This window comes from Aquarana catesbeiana, linkage group LG03 (assembly GCF_042186555.1).
Source record: "Aquarana catesbeiana isolate 2022-GZ linkage group LG03, ASM4218655v1, whole genome shotgun sequence".
NCBI classification, from domain to species: Eukaryota; Metazoa; Chordata; class Amphibia; order Anura; family Ranidae; genus Aquarana; species Aquarana catesbeiana.
In genome coordinates this window covers 676,712,825-676,731,713 of record NC_133326.1, presented here as the reverse complement: position 1 = coordinate 676,731,713, position 18,889 = coordinate 676,712,825, and the positions used below count along the sequence as shown (strand labels likewise).

At 42.8% G+C, this 18,889-nt stretch overlaps 1 non-coding gene across 1 annotated transcript; it reads left to right on the top strand.

Moving 5' to 3' along the window:
- Positions 1 to 302: 302 nt before the first annotated feature.
- Positions 303 to 374, top strand: TRNAW-CCA (transfer RNA tryptophan (anticodon CCA)). The gene has a single exon. It is a non-coding gene; the product is annotated as a tRNA-Trp (tRNA).
- The last annotated feature ends 18,515 nt before the right edge of the window (positions 375 to 18,889 follow it).

Here is an 18,889-nt window from a genome sequence, read left to right as displayed (position 1 = left end):
GAAGTGGTTAAAGTAAAAATTTACCGAAATGAATGGCATTCTATTGTGCATGCATAGGTAGATGTGCAAACACCAAGAGATGATTAGGAAGGGAAATCATTATCTGGTATCCTGTGACATATACAGTACAGTGTAAACAAATTCAGCTTCTAGAATTTACATAGAATGTATGGAAACTGGAAACCTTGGTATTATTATCACTGTGTGCTAACCAGCCAGAGATTGCTAGGTATTTCATGAACTATACATGAGTACATAACAGTTTACATACCTAAAAATAGTGCAAAGCCATCCCCTTACATGACTCTGTGGCGCAACGGTAGCGCGTCTGACTCCAGATCAGAAGGTTGCGTGTTCAAATCACGTCAGGGTCAACTAACCTTTCATAGACGGAAACTAAATGAAATTTTAATTCTCATTTAACCACATGCCGACTGCCGCACGCCGATTTACGTCGGAAAGATGGCACCGGCAGGCAATAGGGCATGCCCGTACGTCCCTTTGAAATATCCACCTAGAGGGTGCACTCGCCGCGGCAGCATGCCTGCGTGTCCCACGAACACAATGTTCGCCGGCGGCCCGCTATTGCGGTGAGGAGAGGCAGAACGGGGAGATGCCTTTGTAAACAAGGCATTTCCCTGTTCTGCCTAGCAACGTGACAGGGATCTACTGTCTACTGCTCCCTGTCATCGGGAGCAGTGATCTCTGTCATGTTGTAGTGAGCCCATCCCCCCTACAGTTAGAACACATTCAGGGAACACACTTAACACCTTGATCGCCCCCTAGTGTTTAACCCCTTCCCTGCCAGTGACATTCATATGATAATCAGTGGCTATTTTTAGTTCTGATCGCTGTATAAATGTCAATGGTCCCAAAATAGTGTCAAAAGTGTCCGATCTGTCCGCCGCAATGTCGCAGTCCCGGTAAAAATCGCTGATCGCCGCCATTACTAGTAAAAAAAAATTAATAATAAAGAGCCATAAAAAGCAATAAAAAGCCATAAATCGATCCCCTTATTTGTGTTCGCTTTTGCGCAAACCAATTAATATACACTTATTGCGATTTTTTTTTTTAGCAAAAATATGTAGAAAAATACACATCGGCCTAAACTGTGGAAGAAATTAGTTTTTTTAAATATTTTTGGGGGATATTCATTATAGCAAAAAGTAACATATATTGCTTTTTTTTACAAAATTGACGCTCTTTTTTTGTTTATAGCGCAAAAAATAAAAACCACAGAGGTGATCAAATACCACCAAAAGAAAGCTCTATTTGTGGGAAAAAACCGAACATCAATTTTGTTTGGGTACAACGTCGCACGACCGCACAATTGTCAGCTAAAGCGATGCAGTGCCGAATTGCAAAAAATGCTCTGGTCGGGAAAGGGGTAAATCCTTCCGGGGCTGAAGTGGTTAAAATGTTGAAAACTGTACTCTGGACTCTAGCATAGAGTTGTGTGACTTTGTTATTGAAATAAAAAGCACACAAGCGGTAAGACTAGATTCACACATGCAAGTGCATTTTCACGCTTTTTAACCGCTTAAGGACCAGCCTCGTTTTGGATTTTAGGTGTTTACATGTTTAAAACAGGTTTTTCTGCTAGAAAATTACTTAGAACCCCCAATATATATATGGTTTTTCTTCTAACACCCTAGAGAATACAATGGCGGTCATTGCAATACTTTTTTTTGCACCGTATTTGCGCAGCGGTCTTATAAGCGCACTTTTTTTGGAAAAAATTCACTTTTTTGAATAAAAAAATAAAACAACAGTAAAGTTATCCCAATTTTTTTTTATATTGTGAAATATAATGTTACGCCAAGTAAATTGATACCCAACATGTCATGCTTGAAAATTGCGCTCGCTCGTGGAATGGCGTCAAACTTTTACCCTCAAAAATCTCCATAGGCGACGTTTAAAAAATTCTACAGGTTGCATATTTTGCGCTACAGAGGAGGTCTAGGGCTAGAATTATTGCTCTCGGTTGCTGTAATACCTCACATGTGTGGTTTGACCACTGTTTTCATATGCGGGCGCTACTCGCGTATGCGTTCGCTTCTGCGCGCGAGCTCGTCGGGACAGGGGGGTTTTAAAATTTTTTTTTATTATTTTTATTATTTATTTTACAATATTTTATTAATTTTTACACTGTTTAAAAAAAAAAAATTGTGTCACTTTTATTCCTATTACAAGGAATGTAAACATCCCTTGTAATAGAAAAAAGCATGGCAGGACCTCTTAAATATGAGATCTGGGGTCAAAAAGACCTCAGATCTCATATTTACACTAAAATGCAATAAAAAAAAAAAAAAAAAAAAAAAGTCATTTAGAAAAATGACATTTGAAAAAATATGCCTTTAAGAGGCGTGGACGGAAGTGACGTTTTGGCCCCTCTCCCGCCACCGATAAAAGTGATCTCGCGGCGAATCCGCCGCAGGGACCACTTTTATCTGAAAGCCGGCCGCCGCACGAAAACAGGGATACCGGGGTTATGGCAGCTAGCTGCTGCCATAACAACGATATCCCCGTTCAAACTTAGGACGTACATTGTCGTGCGGCAGTCGGGAAGTGGTTAAAATTGTTTTTATATGTTTTCATTAGTTTTTCCTGCATTTTTCATGTGTTTTTTTTTCCTGTACTTGCATTGAGGTCTATGGAGCCAAAAGGGTAGGTGTAGGGAATGATAATATTTTTCCTCTTTTTCTCCTCTTTTTGTTTTTTTTAGCATATACAGTAGCCACATTTCTGTATGTCCTTTTTCTTTCTTGAATTTATGAAATTTTTACCATTGTACATATTTTCATGCACAGCCCTCCTATGAATATTAAATGATAAAATTAATAAGTATCTTCTGTGTCCTAAGTTAAGAGTTCATGCTTCCAGAAGATTGGTGCATTATGTTACTAGTGCCTGTATGCTCAGTATAAATTTGTTGTTAATCTGCATGAAAGTGCATTGTGTGTCTGCAGATTGCGTGCAGATTAGTGTCAGTGTATGTTAGACAGGCCATAGACAGTAGGGTTGCCACCTGTCCGGAATTCACCCAGAGAGTCCGGGTTTTGAATCATGTGTCCGGGTTTCAGGCGGACTGAAACTCGGACACATAATTTAGACTGGGCTGTGGCTCCCCAAGTAACCAAGATAGCCACACACAAATCTGTTGCCATCCCGGAGCTGTGGGCGGCTGTCTGGGGCAGGATCGGCATCACTGGGGGAGCAGGACGATGATGTCAGCAAGAGCAATTTGGCCACACCCACTGTTTGCTGTTGCACGATATGTGCACTGCATTACTACTCTCCTTGGGGCACCCAAGGGTATTCCAGGCTGCTAAAGTATTTGGGTTTGGCCTGAAGAAAAGGTGGCAACCCTAATAGACAGTGTGAATTTGCATGATTCCCCCATCAACACAGACAATGCTGACAGGAGAATCCCTTCTTTCTGGCAAGCAAGTGTCTGCTCCCGGTGGGGAAGCGGACAGGGGAAGCTGTCCCCACTGGGAGAAGACAGTGACTATTGCTAGCGACTATAGCAGGTGCTAGTGATAATCGCAAGTGAATACTGCAGGCTGGTTGTGCCCAAGCTGATTGATCGATCAACTTGGTACACTCAGCCTGCCCACACACAATTTGAATCTCGGCCGGTTCCTGCTGAACCGGCCGAGATTCAAACAGACTATGGCTGACCTAAGAATCCCAAACCACCCCACAGGCAAGTGCGCCAGTTCCCTTACCAAACAGTAATGATCTTCAAATGATAAGAGATCAACTGTTACGTACCTCGTAGTAGAGCCTGACTTGTAGGAGGAGACCTCTCTTACAGCCCTGGCTCAGGAGCCACTGGAATGGGGACAGTGGTCTTGTGAGCACAGTGAGGTAGGAGTGCCTGTGGAAGTTGTAGCAGATGGCACAGTAGTAGGATGATGACCCTCCAGGAATGGCTGGAACTGCAGATGACAGCAGAGGCAGGAGAAGGCCAGCAACCTGATGAGCTGGTAGATGCAGGATCAGCAGCAAGCTGGAGCTGGGTGAGACAAGGCGGGTCAACACATGAAATACACAGAGCAAGGCAGGAGTCAGTAGCAGGGTCAGACAAGCCGGGTCGGAGTAGGTAATCAGGCAGGTTAATGTAGCAGGCTGAAACAGGGTCAGATAAACAGGCAGAGGTTGGCAACAGGTAACAAGCAGGAAATATAAGCAGGGTCAGGCAAACCGAGGTCAGGATTGGAGATAACGGGTAGGTCAACAGAGCCGGGTCAATAAAGGTGATCAACTGGCAGGGTACAGGTTACTAGGCACAGAGCTGCAGATCAAACAGCACTGCACAAGTGCAGCTGCTGTCCTTTTGACAGCCTATTGCCGCCAAGCATTGCTTAGCGTGCACGCGCGCACACTGGTTGCGCACGCACGTTCACCTGAGGCGCGCGCTGGTGCACACGCGCATACCGGCGCCGCTGTCTAGTCTGGCCAGGATTGGACATGCGTGCACGCACATACCCCCGTTCTGTCCTGGCAGGTCCCTGACATCAACATTGCAGAAATCATCCAATTGGGGGTCACCACTTAGGATACCACTGACTCTATCACCTCCACAGTCCTTCACTGGTTATCCAAAGCCAGCACCTCAAAGTAATAATGGGTAGGAGAAATAACAAAAGACCAAACAGTAGTATACTAATACCACATGATTTATTAAAAGTAGATATACTCACAATAGGTAACACTGGCAAAACACACCACACTAGGGATCAACGGGGAATACCGTACTTTATCCAATGAAGACCAGACAAAACGCGTGTAGGGTGAGGCCAGTGGCATATGATGTTGTTCACCCACTGTTGATCCCTGATCCCTAATGTATATACAGGTGCATTTAAATAAAATAGAATATCATCAAAAAGTTAAATTTATTTCAAAAATTCAATTTAAAAAGTGAAAATCATATATTTTATATAGAAGCATTACACACAAAGTGATTTATTTCAAGCATTTCTTTTTTTTTTTTAACTTTGATGAATATGGCTTACAGCTAGTGAAAACCCAAAATTCAATATCTCGGAAAAGTAGAATATTGTGAAAAAGTTCAATATTGTAGACTCAGGGTTTTTAGGCTTATCACTCTCCACATTCCCCAGTTTTTATTTTGTGATCACTTTTATACTTGTATGCTGTTTTTTAGAAATAAAATACCATTTTTTTTAATCTACACCACGTGGAAGCATTTTCTTTTTCCACATAATGCTTTGCTGAGAGTGGCTCCTGAGTCCTGTTGATCCTACCATCAAGATCCAGTTTGATGCACCAAGGATTGTAGGTCCATTTGGAGGTTTTCCATCTCTTTTCTGGATCCCACCCTGGAAGTCTTGGACCCTGCTGAGCTCCACACTTTGGCCATTTGTGGCATCATGTCTGTATGACTCCATGTCGCTGACATAGGAGTCCACCTGTTCCGGTAAGGGCACACGCACTTCTCTATTATTGATAATGCAATATCTTTGATGTCCACCATATCCAACAGTGTTCGGGTCTTCACTAGAAGATCAGCCTTGATTGGACTATAACCCACACACCTGTATATTTTTTCACATTTTTCAGGGCCCCCTGGTGTTTGGTCACTCATTCACTGAGTTTATGTACATTTATTGGACACTTTGTATATCTGATTTGTTGCATTATTTTTCTCCACCACCCTTTTCATTTATGTATTTGCTTAGTTAGCGCTACAGTATTTACCTTTCACTCCCTTTAACTCCCTATTAACCGCTTGCCGCCCGCCGGCTGTCATATGACGGCCAGGGCAGCGCTGCTCTCGTTCTGGGAGGGAGTCATATGATGCCCTCGCCTTCCCTGCCCACCAGGGGACGCGCACGCGCCCGCCGTGTCACTGGGCACCCGATGCGCGTGCCCGGCGGCCGCGATGACTGCCGGGCACCCGCGATTGCCCGGTAACACGGCAGGACCGTGGGTCTGTGTGTGTAAACACTCAGATCCATGTCCTGTCAGAGAGGAGAGGAGACCGATGTGTATTCTCAGTATAGAGCAACACCAATCGGTCTCCCCCCTTGTGAGTCCCCTCCCCCTTCAGTTAGAAACACCTCCCTAGGAACACAGTTAACCCCTCGATCACCACCTAGTGTTAACCCCTTCCCTGCCAGTTACATTTATACAGTAATCAGTGCATTTTTAGAGCACAGATCACTGTATAAATGTGAATAGTCCCAAAAATGTGTCAAAATTGTGCGATGTGTCCGCCACAATATCGCAGTTATGATAAAAATCGCAGATCGCCGCCATTACTAGTAAAAAAAAAAATAATAAAAATGTTATAAATCTATCCCCTATTTTGTAGACGCTATAACTTTTGCGCAAACCAATCAATATACGCTTCTTGCGATTTTCTTTTACCAAAAATAAGTAGAAGAATACATATAGGCCTAAACTGAGGAAAAAAATGTGTTTAAAAAAAAAAGAAAAAAATTGGATATTTATTATAGCAAAAAGTAAAAAATATTGTGTTTTTTTCAAACTTGTCACTCTTCTTTTGTTTATAGAGCAAAAGATAAAAACCACAGAGGTGATCAAATACCACTAATCAACTATAAAAAGTGCACAAAATACAGCCACGTCTGTAATATTGAAGAAGGAAGAGGGGTAGTACAGAGTATTACCAAAAGGGCAGACTTTTTAGGCTAAGAAACAATGGAAGAGAGTGTGTGCAGTGGTTTGCTGTCTCCCTGGGGCATATCTTTTTGATAAAATCCTGGCTATGCAGCGTCATGCTTTTAGGCTTTATATACCTATCAGCACTGCTGAAATCTAACTAAGGACCCATATGATTGGATGCCTTCTGGCCCCCCTTTTTTGCCTCTTGCATACGAGGAATGTTAATTTTCCATCTGCCCCTGTTTATGTATTCAGCTGTATTTTATTGATTCGTAGCGTCTAAATATACCGCTCATCTTATCGTGGCTATAAATGACTTATACCCTAAACCAAGATAGAGAAACATATTCTCTTATCTGCTTCGTCTTTGAACCTTGGCTGTGTCCTGAAGAAGCCTAGCAGCGAAATGCGTAGACACAAAGGGCTCACTGCACTTAAGCATAGATGCAAATTTTTCATACTTTTATCTAATTTGATTTTTCTATGTAATTGTTAAAGTGGATGTAAACCCAATGTCATCCTTTCTAAACTACTGCCATAGGGGTTATCTATAAGGATATACATGCCTCCTGCATGTATCTTTACCTTTCAAATGTCTCCCCTCTGTCTGTTATGAGACCCGAAAAACTGCAGATTCTGTGGGCGGGTCTGTTGTCTGGAGTTCGGTGGGTGGAGTCGTGATGTCAGTAGACTCCCCACCCACCTCTACACTCCTTGTCAATATTCATTTTCTCCTGTGTATTTCTAACACTGAACTTCTGCTATGATCTCTAACATCCAGTGAAAAGACAGGAAAGTAACCACATGACTTCTGCATGCCAAATCATGCTGAGGTGGGGAACAGCCAATCCTTGCAGAGCTGCTGAAGAAAGGAGTGGGGGAGGGAATTAAAAAATAATGCCTGTGTCTTAAGCTGTCACTTATAGCAAGAGGGAGTATTTGACAAAGTTTTTCTCAGTTTGTCAAGATTTTTCTCACTGAACAATAAAAGAGGATTGCTCAGAGATGGATTAACTCTGTGTGGCAAGACTGGGCTCAAATGATAGGAAATCTTATACTCTACAGTATGATAAAAAAAAATTTGGGTTTACATCCACTTTAACCACTTGCCGACCGCCTAACGTATATATACGTCGGCAGAATGGCACGGGCAGGCAGAATCACGTACCTGTACGTGATCTGCCTCCCGCGGGCGGGGGGTCCGATCGCACCCCCCCCCGGTGCCATCGGCGGTCGGCATTTGACTGGGAGCGTCGGGAGGCGAGGGGGAGACCATCCGATCGTGGCCCCCCCCTCGCGATCGCTCCCAGCCAATGGGAATCCTCCTCTGCCTGTGTGTAGTTTCACACAGGCAGAGGATGTGATGTCATCTCTCCTCGGTCTGGCAGTTTCCGTCCCAGCGCCGAGGAGAGAAGACATGTAAGTGCACAACACACAAACACACACAGTAGAACATGCCAGGCATACCTTACACCCCCGATCCCCCCCCGATCGCCCCCCGACCCCCCCCCCAATCACCCCCCCCCCCGTCACAAACTGACATTAGCAGTATTTTTTTTTTTTTTTTTTTCTGATTACTGCATAGTGTCAGTTTGTGACAGTTACAGTGTTAGGGCAGTGAGTATTACCCCCCTTTAGGTCTAGGATACCCCCCTAACCCCCCCTAATAAAGTTTTAACCCCTTGATCACCCCCTGTCACCAGTGTCACTAAGCGATCATTTTTCTGATCGCTGTATTAGTGTCGCTGGTGACGCTAGTTAGAGACGTAAATATTTAGGTTCGCCGTCAGCGTTTTATAGCGACAGGGACCCCCATATACTATCTAATAAATGTTTTAACCCCTTGATTGCCCCCTAGTTAACCCTTTCACCACTGATCACCATATAAGTGTTACGGGTGACGCTGGTTAGTTTGTTTATTTTTTATAGTGTCAGGGCACCCGCCGTTTATTACCTAATAAAGGTTTAGCCCCCTGATCGCCCGGCGGTGATATGCGTCGCCCCAGGCAGCGTCAGATTAGCGCCAGTACCGCTAACACCCACGCACGCAGCATACGCCTCCCTTAGTGGTATAGTATCTGTACGGATCAATATCTGATCCGATCAGATCTATACTAGCGTCCCCAGCAGTTTAGGGTTCCCAAAAACGCAGTGTTAGCAGGATCAGCCCAGATACCCGCTAGCACCTGCGTTTTGCCCCTCTGCCCGGCCCACCCAAGTGCAGTATCGATCGATCACTGTCACTTACAAAACACTAAACGCATAACTGCAGCGTTCGCATAGTCAGGCCTGATCCCTGCGATCGCTAACAGTTTTTTTGGTAGCGTTTTGGTGAACTGGCAAGCACCAGCCCCAGGCAGCGTCAGATTAGCGCCAGTACCGCTAACACCCACGCACGCACCGTACACCTCCCTTAGTGGTATAGTATCTGATCGGATCAATATCTGATCTGATCAGATCTATACTAGCGTCCCCAGCAGTTTAGGGTTCCCACAAACGCAGTGTTAGCGGGATCAGCCCAGATACCTGCTAGCACCTGCGTTTTGCCCCTCCGCCCGGCCCAGCCCAGCCCACCCAAGTGCAGTATCGATCGATCACTGACACTTACAAAACACTAAACACATAACTGCAGCGTTCGCAGAGTCAGGCCTGATCCCTGCGATCGCTAACAGTTTTTCTGGTAGCGTTTTGGTGAACTGGCAAGCACCAGCCCCAGGCAGCGTCAGGTTAGCGCCAGTACCGCTAACACCCACGCACGCAGCATACGCCTCCCTTAGTGGTATAGTATCTGATCGGATCAATATCTGATCCGATCAGATCTATACTAGCGTCCCCAGCAGTTTAGGGTTCCCACAAACGCAGTGTTAGCGGGATCAGCCCAGATACCTGCTAGCACCTGCGTTTTGCCCCTCCGCCCGGCCCAGCCCAGCCCACCCAAGTGCAGTATCGATCGATCACTGTCACTTACAAAACACTAAACGCATAACTGCAGCGTTCGCAGAGTCAGGCCTGATCCTTGCGATCGCTAACAGTTTTTTTGGTAGCGTTTTGGTGAACTGGCAAGCACCAGCGGCCTAGTACACCCCGGTCGTAGTCAAACCAGCACTGCAGTAACACTTGGTGACGTGGCGAGTCCCATAAGTGCAGTTCAAGCTGGTGAGGTGGCAAGCACAAGTAGTGTCCCGCTGCCACCAAGAAGACGAACACAGGCCCGTCGTGCCCATAGTGCCCTTCTTCACCACTTCTGCAGCGCCCGTACTTCCCCCATTCACATCCCCAACCAAATGCAGTCGGCTGCATGAGAGGCATTTTCTTTATGTCCTCCCGAGTACCCCTACCCAACGAACCCCCCAAAAAAGATGTCGTGTCTGCAGCAAGCGCGGATATAGACGTGACACCCGCTATTATTGTCCCTCCTGTCCTGACAATCCTGGTCTTTGCATTGGTGAATATTTTGAACGCTACCATGCACTAGTTGAGTATTAGCGTAGGGTACAGCATTCCACAGACTAGGCACACTTTCACAGGGTCTCCCAAAATGCCATCGCATTTTGAGAGACCCGAACCTGGAACCGGTTACAGTTATAAAAGTTAGTTACAAAAAAAAGTGTAAAAAAAAAAAAACACATACAAAAATATAAAATAAAAAAAAAATAGTTGTCGTTTTATTGTTCTTTCTCTCTCTATTCTCTCTCTCTATTGTTCTGTTCTTTTTTACTGTATTATATTCTGCAATGTTTTATTGTTATTATGTTTTATCATGTTTGCTTTTCAGGTATGCAATTTTTTATACCTTACCGTTTACTGTGCTTTATTGTTAACCATTTTTTTGTCTTCAGGTACGCCATTCACGACTTTGAGTGGTTATACCAGAATGATGCCTGCAGGTTTAGGTATCATCTTGGTATCATTCTTTTCAGCCAGCGGTCGGCTTTCATGTAAAAGCAATCCTAGCGGCTAATTAGCCTCTAGACTGCTTTTACAAGCAGTGGGAGGGAATGCCCCTCCCCCCCCAACGTCTTCCGTGTTTTTCTCTGGCTCTCCTGTCTCAACAGGGAACCTGAAAATGCAGCCGGTGATTCAGCCAGCTGACCATAGAGCTGATCAGAGACCAGAGTGGCTCCAAACATCTCTATGGCCTAAGAAACCGGAAGCTACGAGCATTTTATGACTTAGATTTCACCGGATGTAAACAGCGCCATTGGGAAATTGGGAAAGCATTTTATCACACCGATCTTGGTGTGGTCAGATGCTTTGAGGGCAGAGGAGAAATCTAGGGTCTAATAGACCCCAATTTTTGCAAAAAAGAGTACCTGTCACTACCTATTGCTATGATAGGGGATATTTACATTCCCTGAGATAACAATAAAAATGATTAAAAAAAAAAAAAAAATGAAAGGAACAGTTTAAAAATAAGATAAAAAAATAATAATAATAAAGAAAAAAAAAAAAAAAAAAAAAAAAGCACCCCTGTCCCCCCTGCTCTCGCGCTAAGGCGAACGCAAGCGTCGGTCTGGCGTCAAATGTAAACAGCAATTGCACCATGCATGTGAGGTATCGCCGCGAAGGTCAGATCGAGGGCAGTAAGTTTAGCAGTAGACCTCCTCTGTAAATCTAAAGTGGTAACCTGTAAAGGCTTTTAAAGGCTTTTAAAAATGTATTTAGTTTGTCGCCACTGCACGTTTGTGCGCAATTTTAAAGCATGTCATGTTTGGTATCCATGTACTCGGCCTAAGATCATCTTTTTTATTTCATCAAACATTTGGGCAATATAGTGTGTTTTAGTGCATTAAAATGTAAAAAAGTGTGTTTTTTCCCCTAAAAAATGCGTTTGAAAAATCGCTGCGCAAATACTGTGTGAAAAAAAAAAATGAAACACCCACCATTTTAATCTGTAGGGCATTTGCTTTAAAAAAAATATATAATGTTTGGGGGTTCAAAGTAATTTTCTTGCAAAAAAAAATTATTTTTTTATGTAAACAATAAGTGTCAGAAAGGGCTTTGTCTTCAAGTGGTTAGAAGTGTGGGTGATGTGTGACATAAGCTTCTAGATGTTGTGCATAAAATGCCAGGACAGTTCAAAACCCCCCCAAATGACCCCATTTTGGAAAGTAGACACCCCAAGCTATTTGCTGAGAGTCATGTTGAGTCCATGGAATAATTTATATTGTGACACAAGTTGCGGGAAAGAGACAATTTTTTTATTTTTTTTATTTTTTTTTGCGCAAAGTTGTCACTAAATGATATATTGCTCAAACATGCCATGGGAATATGTGAAATTACACCCCAAAATACATTCTGCTGCTTCTCCTGAGTACGGGGATACCACATGTGTGGGACTTTTTGGGAGCCTAGCCGCGTACGGGACCCCGAAAACCAAGCACCGCCTTCAGGCTTTCTAAGGCCGTAAATTTTTGATTTCACTCTTCACTGCCTATCACAGTTTCGGAGGCCATGGAATGCCCAGGTGGCAAAAAAACCCCCCAAATGACCCCATTTTGGAAAGTAGACACCCCAAGCTATTTGATGAGAGGTATAGTGAGTATTTTGCAGACCTCACTTTTTGTCACAAAGTTTTGAAAATTGAAAAAAGAAAAAAAAAAAATTTTTTTTCTCGTCTTTCTTTATTTTCAAAAACAAATGGGAGCTGCAAAATACTCACCATGCCTCTCAGCAAATAGCTTGGGGTGTCTACTTTCCAAAATGGGGTCATTTGGGGGGGGTTTGTGCCACCTGGGCATTCCATGGCCTCCGAAACTGTGATAGGCAGTGAGGAGTAAAATCAAAAATGTACGCCCTTAGAAATCCTGAAGGCAGTGATTGGTTTTCGGGGTCCCGTACGCGGCTAGGCTCCCAAAAAGTCCCACACATGTGGTATCCCCATACTCAGGAGAAGCAGCTAAATGTATTTTGGGGTGCAATTCCACATATGCCCATGGCCTGTGTGAGCAATATATCATTTAGTGACAACTTTGTGCAAAAAAAAAAAAAAAAAAAAAAATTTGTCACTTTCCCGCAACTTGTGTCAAAATATAAAACATTCCATGGACTCAACATGCCTCAAAGCAAATAGCTTGGGGTGTCTACTTTCCAAAATGGGGTCATTTGGGGGGGTTTTATGTCATCTGGGCATTTTATGGCCTTCAAAACTGTGATAGGTAGTGAGGAGTAAAATCAAAAATGTACGCCCTTAGAAATCCTGAAGGCAGTGATTGGTTTTCGGGGCCCCGTACGCGGCTAGGCTCCCAAAAAGTCTCACACATGTGGTATCCCCATACTCAGGAGAAGCAGCTAAATGTATTTTGGGGTGCAATTCCACATATGCCCATGGCCTGTGTGAGCAATATATCATTTAGTGACAACTTTTTGTAATTTTTTTTTTTTTTTTTTTTTTTTGTCATTGTTCAATCACTTGGGACAAAAAAAATGAATATTCAATGGGCTCAACATGCCTCTCAGCAAATTCCTTGGGGTGTCTACTTTCCAAAATGGGGTCATTTGTGGGGGTTTTGTACTGCCCTGCCATTTTAGCACCTCAAGAAACGACATAGGCAGTCATAAATTAAAGGCTGTGTAAATTCCAGAAAATGTACCCTAGTTTGTAGACGCTATAACTTTTGCGCAAACCAATAAATATACACTTATTGACATTTTTTTTACCAAAGACATGTGGCCGAATACATTTTGGCCTAAATGTATGACTAAAATTGAGTTTATTGGATTTTTTTTAGAACAAAAAGTAGAAAATTGAGTTTATTGGATTTTTTTTAGAACAAAAAGTAGAAAATATCATTTTTTTTCAAAATTTTCGGTCTTTTTCCGTGTATAGCGCAAAAAATAAAAACGGCAGAGGTGATCAAATACTATCAAAAGAAAGCTCTATTTGTGGGAAGAAAAGGACGCAAATTTCGTTTGGGTACAGCATTGCATGACCGCGCAATTAGCAGTTAAAGCGACGCAGTGCCGAATTGTAAAAAGTGCTCTGGTCAGGAAGGGGGTAAAACCTTCCGGGGCTGAAGTGGTTAACTTCAATAAATTTGATTGTTATAGTATGTCTCTCTTCCATTGTTTCCTAGCCTAAAAAGTCCGCCCTTTTGGTTATACTCTGTACTACCCCTCTTCCTTCCCCAAATACCACTAAAAGAAAGCTCTATTTGTGGGGAAAAAATGATAAAAAATTTAATTTGGGTACAGTGATGCATGACTGCGCAATTGTCATTCAAAGTGTGACAGCGCTGAAAGCTGAAAAATGGCTTGGGCAGGAAGGGGGTGAAAGTGCACTGTATTGAGATGGTTAAATCATAGGTATTGGAATTTCCTCTCAAATTTGTCTGTTAGTGAACACGAATACAAATTTATCTGAAGTTGCGAATTATCCAAAATAACAAATGCTGCATCTAAACAAATAGACCGGAACAAATTAATAATAAATATTAATAATAATTAAAAGATTTTTTTATTATTATTGTTATTTGTTATTATTAATTTGTTACGTTTCATTCATTTAGATACGCCATTCGTTATTTCGGATAATTCGTAACTTCGGATGAATTCATATTCGATACATTCACTAACAGCCAAATTTGGAAATTCCAATACCTATAATTTAATAGTTAGCAATAGTTCAGTTATTATTAATTAGTTATTATTTCAGATTTTCGAATTTTTTTGTTTTTGGAAAAATTTTTAATTTTTCGAATTTACAAATTTTCGAATTTTCATATTTACGAATTTACAAATATTCGAATATTCGAATTTACAAATATTCGGAAAAATGTGTTAAACGGGTTTTAGTTTATTTAGATATTTCCAAATTAACGAATTTGTCAAAATTTGTTAAAAAAAAACTAATTTGGACGAAACTAATTGAACATGTCTAATGGAAATGCTGATTTCATTTTCCAGTAGGACTTGGCACCTGCCCACACTGCCAAAAGTATCAATACCTGGTTTAATGATCTAATGATCATGGTATCGCTGTGCTTGATTGGCCAGCAAACTCACCTGACCTAAACCCCATAGAGAATCTGTGGTGTATTGTCAAGAGGAAGATGAGAGACATCAGACCCAACAATGCAGATGAGCTGAAGGCCGCTATCAAAACAGCTTGGGCTTCCATAACACCTCTGCAGTGCCACAAGCTGATCAACTCCATGCCACGCCGCATTGATGCAGTAATTCATGCAAAAGGAGCCCCGACCAAGTATTGAGTACATGCTATACTGTATATGGACATACTTTTCAGTAAGCCAACATTTCTGTATTAAAAATCCTTTTTTTATTGGTCTTGCATAGTTACATAGTAGGTGAGGTTGAAAAAAGACACAAGTCCAACCTATATGTGTGATTATATGTCAGTATTACATTGTATATCCCTGTATGTTGCGGTCGTTCAGGTGCTTATCTAATAGTTTCTTGAAACTATCAATGCCCCCCGCTGAGACCACCGCCTGTGGAAGGGAATTCCACATCCTTGTGGCTCTTACAGTAAAGAACCCTCTACGTAGTTTAAGGTTAAACCTCTTTTCTTCTAATTATCATCCCTTATCATCCCCTGCAAGAGTTTACATACTATTGATGTTAGGCTAACTGGTCTGTATTTCCCAGGGATGTATTTTGGGCCCTTTTTAAATATTGGTGCTACATTGGCTTTTCTCCAATCAGCTGGTACCATTCCAGTCAGTAGACTGTCAGTAAAAATTAGTAACAATGGTCTGGCAATTACTGTATTTATCGGCGTATAACACGCGCCGGCGTATAACACGCACCCCAATTTAGGAGGGAATCTTAAGGAAAAAAAAAACTTTTAGGAGGGAAGTTGAAGGAAAAAAAACTTACATTTAAATGCCCATCATTGCAGCCTTGCCCCAGTGCAGCCATGTCAGTGCAGCCATGTCAGTGCATCCATGTCAGTGCAGCCATGTCAGTGCAGCTTTGTCAGTTCAGCCTTCCCCAGTGCAGCCATGTCAGTGCAGCCTTGTCAGTGCAGCCTTCCCCAGTGCAGCCTTCCCCAGTGCAGCCTTCCCCAGTGCAGCCTTCCCCAGTGCAGCCTTGTCAGTGCAGCCTTCCCCAGTGCAGCCTTGTCAGTGCAGCCTTCCCCAGTGCAGCCTTCCCCAGTGCAGCCTTGTCAGTGCAGCCTTCCCCAGTGCAGCCTTGTCAGTGCAGCCTTCCCCAGTGCAGCCTTGCATCCTGTGATCTCGGACCCCTGCCATCCTGTCTTTCAAAATCGCCGACCGCGATTTTAAAATGACGCCGCCGGCGCCGAAATACACAGAGCTGGTCCTCGGCTCTTCTCGGCGGCTCTCGTTCACTTTCGGCTCCACTCGTAGTCCCGAGCGGAGCTATCTGAACCTAGCCGAGTACACTCGGCTAGGTTCGGGCGGCGCTCGAGTGAAGACGAAAGTGGCCGAGAAGAGCCGAGGACCGGCACTGTGTATTTCGGCGCCGGCGGCGCCATTTTCAAATCGCGGTCGGCGATTTTGAAAATCTGGCAGCTCCGGATCGCAGGGGATCGGCGTATAACACGCACCCACGATTTTCCCCTGATTTAAGGGGAAAAAAGTGCATGTTATACGCCGATAAATACAGTACTTGACTGAGTTCCCTAAGTACCCTCGGGTGCAAGCCACCTGGTCCCGGTGATTTATTAATGTTAAGTTTCCCAAGTCTAATGTTAATTCTGTTCTCTGTTAACCATGGAGGTGCTTCCTGTGATCTGTCATGAGGATAAACAGTGCAGTTTTGGTTAGTGAAGCCCCCGATTCACTCGTGAAGACTGAGGAGAAGAATAAATTCAATACCTTTGCCATCTCGCCATCCTTTGTAACAGCTGTCCTTCCTCATTCTTTATGGGGCCAATATGGTCTGTCCTCCCTTTTTTACTGTTTACATACTTAAAGAATTTCTTGGGATTTTTTTTGCACGCCTCCACTATGTGTCTTTCATGTTCTATCTTAGCCGTCCTTATTGCACCCTTACATTTCTTGTTGCATTCTTTATAATGCTGAATGCTGATGATGATCCCTCAACCTTGTATTTTTTGAAGGCCTTCTTTCCTTTTTTTATATGCATTTTTACATTGGAGTTAAGCCATCCAGGACTTTTGTTCACTCTTTTTAAATTTATTACCCAATGGGATACATTGGCTAATGCCCTTATTTAATATGCCCTTAAAGCAAACCCATCTCTCCTCCGTGTTCTTTGTTCCTAAGACTTTATCCCAATTTATGCCTTCTAGCAAGGCTCATAGTTTAGGGAAATTGACTCTTTTGAAATTCAGTGTCTTTGTATTCCCCTTATGTTTCCTATTTGTTTGATTTATACTGAAGCCAAATGGTCTTATGTAATATTTAAATTTTCCGAGATACTGAGTTTTGGGCTTTCACTAGTTGTAAGCCAAAATCATCAAAATTAAAAGAAATAAATGCTTGAAGTATATCACTCTGTGTGTAATGAATCTACATAATATATGAGTTTCACTTTTTGAATTGAATTACTGAAATAAATTAACTTTTTGATGATATTCAATTTTTTCGACATGCACCTGTATATTTCCATGCTTTTTTAAGGGTTTTTGTATGTTTTTTATGTATTTTTCATGTGTTTTTTTAATGTGCTTCCATTGAAGTCTATTGCCGTGTACACACGATCGGACTTTCCGCCAACAAAACCGTGGATTTTTGTTCGAAGGTTGTTGGCTCAAACTTGTCTTGCATACACACAGTCACACAAATGTTGGCCAACAATTACGAAGGTGGGAACGCGGTGACGTACAAGACGTATGAGGAGCCGAGAAAAAAGAAGTTCAATAGCCAGTGGAGCTCCTTCTGCTTGATTCCGAGCATGCGTGAACTTTTGTGCAACGGATTTGTGTACACATGATCGGACTTTCCGATAACAAAGTTTTGTTGGCGGAAAATTTGAGAACCTGCTATTAAACATTTGTTGTCGACAGCAAATGTTCGATGGAGCATACACACGGTCGGACTTTCCGACAACAAGCTCACATCCGACATTTCCCGTCGGAAAATCCGACCGTGTGTACAGGGCATTAGGGGACAAAAATATTTCAGCTGTACCTTTTCCAAATTCACATGGAAACACATTGCATAAGTGCGAATCGGCCCAATACACAATATTAGGATTTCCCTTGCCATGAATTTTTGCTCAACAGCCAAAGCGTGACAAGGTGAAAAGGTTTGATTGGGGGATTAGAGCAATCAAACCCACAACAATAGCATTATTTAGCACCACACTCTTAAAAATGTAATCAACAGGTTTGAGCTGTCAACTCTAGTTCTGGACTGTGAACAAATATATACTGCATTTTTATACTCTAGGAAACCGTTAATTGCAGCCTGTCATGAATATTGGAATAGTGACTGATTCATAATGCTGGGACAGATACTGTTAGGAGATGCTGATGTAAATTCCAACACCTGTCTGTCTATTGTCTGCTAAAATGTGTATTGTAAATAAGTCTACTATGGGATCTAAGAGTCATTAGATCCCCATTGTTATTTATGTTAATTAACTCTGCTATTGTGTGAAGAAGAGTCTATGTTGATTGTGATAATGTTGATTGGATTTTCTGAACTACAAGACGGCCAGTCTGGCCTAACTGTCATGGCTGAGTCATCTAGGCTGTCTAAAGGGATTAGTTAATTAGCTCATGTTAATTAGGTTAATTAGGTTACAGCTGTATTGTTAGAGTAATATGAGCAGGAGGTCTGCACCTCCACTTTCAGTGTATAAAAGCCTGTATTTTGTAATAAAAGATTATTCCTGGTTGAACTTACATACAGCCTGCCTGGTGTTTGTTCTGAGCTATCACAACTGGACTAGAACGGCACAGAGCTGTGGTCCTAATCCCGGACCATTGGATGACCGAACCATCAGACGTTGCAATCTGATTCAATAGCTGCAGAGGAGTGTCGGGAGAGTGGAACCGAGCGAGCAAGGGGCTCGTTACACAGCCATAACGTAAGCACGTTGAATGCTTATACTTGTAGTGCCGCTCTAAGCAAAAAAAGGAAAATATATATTGTCCCACTGTTGCGCAGGAATGCCTTGTCGGCATGAAACATCACCATGCCGTAGTGTGTAGTATGCATAGAAAACCTGCCGTTCTCCCAGTCCAGTCCATGTTGTTAACACGTGTGAGATGGCCTCAGTCTTACACCCCTCCACAAGCCACACCCTCTCAAGCCAGCACGTGGTTTGTGGAGTG